Source organism: Chlorocebus sabaeus, chromosome 4, assembly GCF_047675955.1.
Source record: "Chlorocebus sabaeus isolate Y175 chromosome 4, mChlSab1.0.hap1, whole genome shotgun sequence".
Taxonomy (NCBI): Eukaryota; Metazoa; Chordata; class Mammalia; order Primates; family Cercopithecidae; genus Chlorocebus; species Chlorocebus sabaeus.
The window spans coordinates 22,831,797-22,840,034 of NC_132907.1; the positions used below are offsets into that span (position 1 = coordinate 22,831,797).

General features: G+C 40.9%; 1 long non-coding RNA gene across 1 annotated transcript in view; it reads left to right on the top strand.

Moving 5' to 3' along the window:
- The window catches only part of LOC140711565 (uncharacterized), a 68,651-nt gene extending 60,752 nt beyond the window's left edge, over window positions 1-7,899 (top strand). Inside the window, exon 3 of the long non-coding RNA XR_012092842.1 lies at window positions 6,133-7,899. This is a non-coding gene — a long non-coding RNA (uncharacterized lncRNA). The remainder of the gene's footprint in view (window positions 1-6,132) is intronic.
- The last annotated feature ends 339 nt before the right edge of the window (window positions 7,900-8,238 follow it).

The following is an 8,238-nucleotide window of genomic DNA, read 5'->3' on the forward strand; positions in this document are numbered from 1 at the left end:
AACTGAAGGTCAGAGGATTGAGTAACTTACCCATGGTGCCATAGCTAAGAAGCAACAGAGTCAGAGTCCTGACTCAGGGCTGACACCCAGGCCTATAGATTTTCCTCTACATCCCTCTGTCAGATTAGTGTCAAGTTAAATAAGGTGACATGCAAGACAGAGAACAATTCAGTCAATCATGAAATAAACCAAAATGAGAGTCAACTTCCTCAAAGCAAAGTCATTTTTAAAATTCACTTACAGATGTGTGCTTGATTAGCCTGACTAAATATATTTACTCTCTATCTTTTTGCCTCTACAAGCACCAGTCTAGCTGTTCCTTAATTCTGCTGCATGGATTGAAGTTTCTACTGAAACAAGGAACAGGTTTGTCCAATTCTTCCCTAAGACATGACTGCAGGATAAAGTTTATTTTTGCTCTGCCCTTCCTTGTAGCTGGCTCTTTGCCTGTTGATTTAAAATGAATTTTCAGGGGCTCACAGAACAAAAAGAAGTTTAACTCTTAAAAATTAATGACAAAGGCAGGAACAGATCTTTTTAAAATACCTTGTTTAATATTGGTACACTGTGAGGGGTTAACAAATGAGAAGTAGGTCCTGTTAGTCTCTTATCATGCTAAGAAACCATCTTGCCATACTCAGCTTGGTAGTCACTGCAGATAGAATGTGTCATCTGTGAATGGAATAGGCACAAACCATTTGAACTCAAGGTACTCCAAAAGCATTTTTTGAGTTTACTTACATGTTGTTTTTTTTATTTGTTCAATCTTGCATTCACTCAGCTCATAATGCACCTGCTCAGCTGTAATTGAGATGGAGATGTCTAACCAATAAAGGCAAGACAGGAATTCAGAGCACGGGGTTTAAATGTAAAATCAAAAATAGTGGGGCCCATGTGTGTGAATGAGCCAGAGGAGAGTTGGCATCTGGCCAACTGGACTCCCAGTGCAACTGCCTCAGTGGGGAAGCAGCGTGTGCGTGGCAGGGTATACTATGTGCCAGATGCTATGCAAGTCTTCCCCTGTGTCATCTCATTGAGTGTCCCCTTCACAGCAACGCTTTGAGGGAGGACTTTGTAAGCCATGTGTTCCAGGTGAGGAAACTGAAGCTAAGAGAAGGTAAGTAAACTGAGGGGGTTACACAGCTAGCAAGTGGCTTGGCTATAAGTCAAAATCAGCCCTGAATAACTCCAAAAACCACATTCCTTCTACTTCACCATGAGACCTTGCACTGATACAACCCTCAGGGGCTCCTCAGAGGAACAAGCAACTAAGAATTATTCATCAAAACTTCCTAGAAGAACCCCTGCTTATAGTGTGTTACACTGTGTTTCATTAGCAGAGCTGCATCTCATTCCTGGCCTCCCTGCTTCTAGGGCCAGACATCACTGTGTTTACTCCCTTACTAAGACCCAATTTCCTATACAATAATATTCTAGGGCCTTACCCTGTGTAGCAGAGGAAAGGCTTTCAGGGGACTTGAGACTCACTGAAAGAACTAGGTTTTGTAGGAGGCCAAGAAGGGTCAAGTCAAAGTTATAGGAGAAAAATTAACCTGAGAAAGGGGGAGGGAACTTTTTCTTCTGGGCTATGAAAGAAAGATGAGAAAACAAATTTAAAGCCAGACTCTGGGAGGTGAAGTGTTCTTAGAAAGGAATCTCATACGAGAGATATTATGTATGAAAAACCTTTCAAAAAGATGCTACACAGACATAGGATCTTTGGGCATCTGCCAAGAGTCATAAAAGAAAATCTGGCTCAAGAGATGAAAGTAACATTCTGTAATAATGAGAATACTCACCATGCTGGGCTCCTGTGCTGTGGAAACACTCATTCCAAAGTAATGTTCATGTGTGGGACCCTGAGATACACCACCCAGACCTCCCTGAAATAAGAGCTTGTTGTCCCAGCTGCTGGGAGTCTGTCAACGGACAGCCTTCAGCTGCCACCCCTTCAGGCAAGCTGCCTTGCTCAGTATCAAGCCCCTCCTGGGCAGCCCATATCTAGTGACTAGGTAGCTTTGGAGTAAGAAGACCTTGCCATCTGGCTCAACTCTGGCAAGACTATTCTAGCTCAAGAGCTCTCATGAGCTCGGCCAGGCTGTCACTGGGCCTGGACCACATTTCAACTTCTTCCTCTACCCAGTTCTGCCTTAGTCTCTTCCTGCAGCAGGCATAGATCCCAAGGACCCTCCTTATAAATATCCTGCACACTAGATTCTATCTCAGAGCCTGCTTCTGTGGCAGCCCAACCTGCAGTAGTACTTTTTATAAGCAAGGGGCCAAGGGCAAAATAGAAAACTCGTGTCCCCCTAAGTCCATTCAGACTATCATAAGACAGCACAAAAGTACTCCCTCTCGGGCTTGGGTAACTGCTTAAGCAGGTCTTTTAGCTGAGTTATTACCAAATCAGCCTCTCATACTGCAATATTCTTATTTTCAAAGAACTCACATGATTTATTCTTATTTGTAAAACTTTGTGAGATTAGGCTGTTTCATCTTTACACATATTCACTTAACAAGATTTAGTAAACACCTACCCAGGCACTGTACTAAGAACCGAGGGAGTGGAAATGAAAAAGTACCAGCCATTACCAGGCTCCCTGATGAGTAGATGGCACGAACTCCAAAACACATGAGACATACAGTGGAAGCCTGAACACAATCTTTTGTGAGTCCACATGATGGCATAATTTGGAGTTTCAAGATGGCAGAAGAAGAGGCCAGAATACACAAACTATTGCCTTCACTGCAGGCATTTGACCATAGTAATGAGCAATACAGACCCCGGAGCGAGACTATGTGAGTTTGAATCCTGCCTTCATCATCTTCTACTTCTCCCTAGGTAAGATATGACAGCCTCTGTGGGTCTCAATTTGCTCCTCTATAAGATAGCAGTTATATTTATATAAACCAAAAGTACCTGAGACAGGTCTCAATCTGTTTAGAAAGTTGATTTTGCCAAGGTTAAGGACACACTCATGACACATCCTCAGGAGGTCCTGACATGTGCCCAAGGTGGTGGGGTCCATACAGCTTGGTTCTACACATTTTAAGGAGATATGAGACATCAATCCATACATGTAAGATGTACATTGGTTAAGTCCAGAAAGGCAGCACAGCTTGAAGTGGGAGCTTCCAGGTCATAGGTAGATTTAAAGAGTTTCTAACTGGCAATTGGTTGAAAGAGTTATTATCAATAGAAAAGAATATCTGGGTACAATAAGAGGTCATGGAGACCAAGGTTTTGTCACACAGATGAAACCTCCAGGTAGCAGGCTTCAGAGAGAATAAACTGTAAATGTTTCTTATCAAACTTAGAGTCCGTTCTACCAGTAATTCCAAAAGGGAGGAGGGCATAATGAGGCAAGTCCAGCTCCCGTTTCCCATCATAGCCTGAACTTGTTCTTCAGGTTAACTTTGGAACGCCCTTGGCCAAGAGGAAGGGTTCATTCAGATGGTTGGGGGGCCTTAGAATTTTAATTTTGGTTTACATTAGTCAGCTTGGGCTACCACAACAATCTACCATAGACTGAATGCCTTAAATAATGAATAATTATATCTCACTGTTCTGGAGACTGGGAAGTTCAAAATCAAGGTGATCACCAACTTGATCCCCCAGTGAGAAATTCTTCTGACTTTCACATGGCTGGCTTTTCCCTGTGTCCTCACATGGCAGAGACAGGAGAGGGAAGCAAGTTGTCTGGAGCCTCTTCTTACAGGGGCCCTAATCCCATTATGAGGACCCCACCCTCATGGCTTTATCTAAACCTAATTGCCTTCCCAAAGGCCCATCCCCAAATATCACTACACTGGGTGTTAAGACATCAACATAATGATTTCTACAGGGGTGGGGAGGCACAATTCAGTCCATAGCAACAGGACAAATAGTGTTTTCCTCATAGATTGTTGAGTCTTAAATGAGCCAGTATATATAGCGTGCCTAGAACAGTGGCTGCCACATATTAAATGCACTATTTGTAAGTGCTGGCTGTTAATTACTAAAGCCACATAAGCTGAGTCAAAAACTGGGAAAGGTCAAGTGTGTCAAGGCCTCCCTTGCTGGGGTGTAGTTCCTTGGGGTCATATTGCTTCTCAATGGAAAGGAGAAAAATGAGCTTATTCCTGAGAATTAAGAATGGGCCTATTTTCATGCAAATATTGGCTTAGAGAGCCCCTTTGCAATCAATTATTACTAAGGTGAAAATCCTGAACCTCTCTACTCTCTACGCTTTCATACCTTCACTCTGCATTCTCATCTTTCACTTGTGATCAAATGCCTAACAATCTCAGAAACATGTCCACTTAGGGGATTACTCTTGTTAAAGAGTATTTAGCTTTTAATCCCACAAGGCACAAGCAGTTTGAAATATAAGACATCATAGAAAAAGAAGTATTTAGCAGGGTTAATCTAGAGGTGAGAGGTGAAAAGGGGTGAAATGGAATCCAAAGGAAACCCATCTCAATGAAAACATGAGTTTTAAGAGGGGCAAGCAATGGTTAATTTTTTCAGCCTATCAGTAGCTCTAGAATGGTGTACAAAAATAATGTCTTACTCAGCTCCCATACCTTCTTCACCTACATAGAGCTTCAGCATATTTTCTACTGAAGGCAGGCTGCTGGATTAAGTTCTGCATTCAGGAGAGGTGGCATTAATGTCCGTGGTTAAGCAAACAGATTGCAAAATCCTTTAGGCTGGAAGAACTGGGTCCTTCATCCCGTTTTTAATTCTTAAGTCTCATTCCTTGCTTGTTTCGTTTAGGCTGCTGAACTCATTGGCAATTGTTGACAACTTGACTGTTTTGATTGTTTCCATCCTAGACATTTCCATTGTTAGACTATAAAGTTGACAGCCCAAATCCTAAAATCCCTAGTTGGCCCATTCAGTCTATTTATCTCCTGCTTAGTTCTCCTTTAGAAGGAATGAAGCAAGATGTTGTAATTATAATGGTGATGATGAAAAAGTGTGAACATACACTGTCAATAGGGGTGTGGAAGGCACAGGCACTCTCATACATTTTATAAAATAAGAGCTTTATTGAGATAGAATTCACATATCATAAATTAATCCTTTTAAAATATAAAATTCAGTAGGGTTTAACATATCTGTAGTTGTAGGAGCATCACCACTATCTGAATTCAGAACATTTTCATCACACCAAAATGAAATCCTGCACCCAATACCAGTTACTCTTTAGCTCCTTCCTTCCCCCAACCCCTGGTGACCATTAATCTATTTCTGTATGGATTTGCCTATGCTAGATGTGTCATTATATAGGAATCATATATATTCTGTGGTCTTTTGTGGCCTTCTTTCCCTTAATATTCTCAAGGCCTCGTATATTCTTGATAGAGTATAAATTGGCTTGATATTTGAAGAAAATGTGTCAATATCAATCAGAACTTAAAGTGCATGTACTCAGAAATTTAATATCCAGGAATTAATCTTTCAGAAATACTTCCACAGACATAAAAATAGTTATACAAAGACATTTATTGCATCATTGACAAAAATTGGAAAAACTCTAAATTCCATCAGTTAGAGAGGCCTGGTTGAACAGACTGTGGTTCACCTCTGTAGTGGAGTGCTATGCATTCATGCACACATTCAATCAGTCCTGTATGGAATGGTGTGGAATGATCTCCGGAATTTATTGATAAGTGAACGTAAGGGAACATGACAAGGTACAGAGTGGTGTGTGAAGTTCTCTGTAAAAATATGTATATATTATGTTTATGTGTGTGTATGCATTTACGTGCGTGTGGAGTGTCGGGGACAGAGAAACGGTACAAGAATATCTATCACTGGTAGGAAACCTAAAAATGCACTAGCAGTGGTTATCTCCAGGGAGGGAAAATGGGGGTCTGGAGACAGGGAGCAGAAGAGAGAGAGGGTATTGTTTGAAATTTACTTACCACGTACACAGATTCTGAACATTTTAAATAGAGATGTATATTCGGCAGCCACAAGGCCATATTAGGGTCTGGGGACCACACAGGGAACCCCACAGCCTCTTCCCTGCAGGGTTTTGTGGTCAGTCACAGTGGGGAATGACACGCCTGTAAAGACCAGCTTCAGTGAAGCATAAAGATCTATAATTTGAAGCTCAAAAATTTCTGTTCTTATCTTGCCAGAGGCCTGTTGTCACCTGCACAGCATTTCTACCTGCCCATGAAAGGCAGACATATGCACTTTGATGTCAAAGACCAACCGGAAAGGTAACTTCAGAGATGCTCACCCAACCTCCCCCTGTGTACTGCCTCTCTTCAATGCTCCTGACCTCATCGTACCTTTTGGGAGTGGTTCTGTGTCTGTTTCCACCACTGACTCCTTTGAAGAGGATCGTCAGCCTTGGGTCTGGAATGTAGCCCATTATCTTAATGTTCCCCTTGACCTTTGGTGGAAACACTGCCATTTCCTGTCCTGTTTCCTCATCTTCTCTCATCTGCCTAAACACTGACCCCAAGTGGGAGAGAAGATACAGTCCAGTTCTTCGCCTTGACACTGTTCTCTGCGAAGTCAGAGTCACTTTCAGTCTTGATTTTAACCAGAGCTTATTTCCTCCCACCAGTGTTGGGATGAAAGTCAAAGATGAAGTGAAAGACAGATTGTGTAACTTTTATTTTTAAAAGGGTGTTTAATTTTGGAAGGTATGATTAATATTTCAATACTGCTTATAATGGCTTCATTTATTTTTTTTCAGCCAATAAGAAGTGAGAAATCCTTTCTCCATAGCCAAAAATCTCATATAATTCCTCCCCAGCAATACAGAAGTCTCTCTGTTGCTACCTAGAGTAAAAATGTCAATACACATCATGTATTAAAATTCACCTGTATTTTCTCAACACGTTTTCAATATCTCTCCAAATTGCTTTAGTAATCTCTGGCATCAAGAACTGGTGAGAGTATGTGGCATTTTCCTTCCTGTTTGAGTAACACCTATTAAGAGAGGTAGCAATTAAATCATAATTTTTAAACCTTAAGGGAAGCTATTGCAGTATTGCTAAGAACATTCAGTTACCAGTATGTCAGCTAACACCTACACCCACTGCGATTAGTGATGAAACAAATTTTATGGACCTTAGAAAACCAAACCTCTCCTTAAAAAAAAAAAAAAAAAAAAAAAAAAAAAACCATCCGATGAGTAAACAGTCCTGTTCACACATGTATATGAGATGTCATCCTTTCTCTGCAGTTATAGCGCTCTGCCTTGCCAATGCTGCTGAGCACTGACTCACTCACAGGGCATTTGGAAGGTGGGCGATTTGTTCCTGCAGCATCATTGCACTCCAAATGTGCTGAGAATGGATGCAGCCTCCGATGCTGCCATGCCAGCTGCAGCTTAGACCAGAGGGATCAGCAGAGGCTATTGTCCATTCCTCAGCAATGCACTTGACCTTGAGAGCTATATAGAATGAAAGGAAACCCACTAAAGCCAACTTCATGTCTTAAGATTTATACCCTTTTTAGAGATCCCACCCCTAGAACATAATTCAGGTCCAAATCCTCTTCTCCTTTCTAACTGCCACTGCCTTGGAGTAGTGGACTTATCTCCAGCTGCGAATTTTAGAGTCACCTGGGGCGAGACAGGGGGCAGACGTTAAAACATACCAGTGTCAAGGTCCCATCCCAGAGACTCTAAATTAATTAGTCTGTGTCGTGCCTGAAATGAGTGCTTTTTAATACCTCCCTAGGTGTTTCTGAAGTACAGATAGGACTGGAAACCACTGGAGTCCAGCACAAGCCTTTCTCACTTCTTACCTAGTTTATGGCAAATGACTCCTGAATGCCCTTCATCTTTTGTGCCTGAGGCTAATCACCTTAATGTGTTATAATGATTGAATTATTTTTATATTAATCCATGTTTGATGTAGAGCAATGAGAAAATAAAAATGAGCAGAATGAAAACTACAAACTATAATCAGAAAAATGATACAATATTTTATCTTTTCTACTGGATTTTTTATGTACATAAAATAAGTATTTTCAAAAATGATATCCTGCTACAATCCTCTGTAATCTCTTATTCTTTGTTAACAATATATTATGGGAAAATCTCCATGTCAGTAAGTATAGATTCATATTCTTTTTAATGGCTACATAGCATCTGAGTGGGTGGCCTTTGTGTTTTTTAACCAATCTTTTGTTTCAGGGTTAGGCATTTACATGTTTTGTGGGGTTTTGTTGTTTGGGTTTTTGTTTTGTTTTTTATTTCTTTTTGTATTTTGTTTAGCCATTAC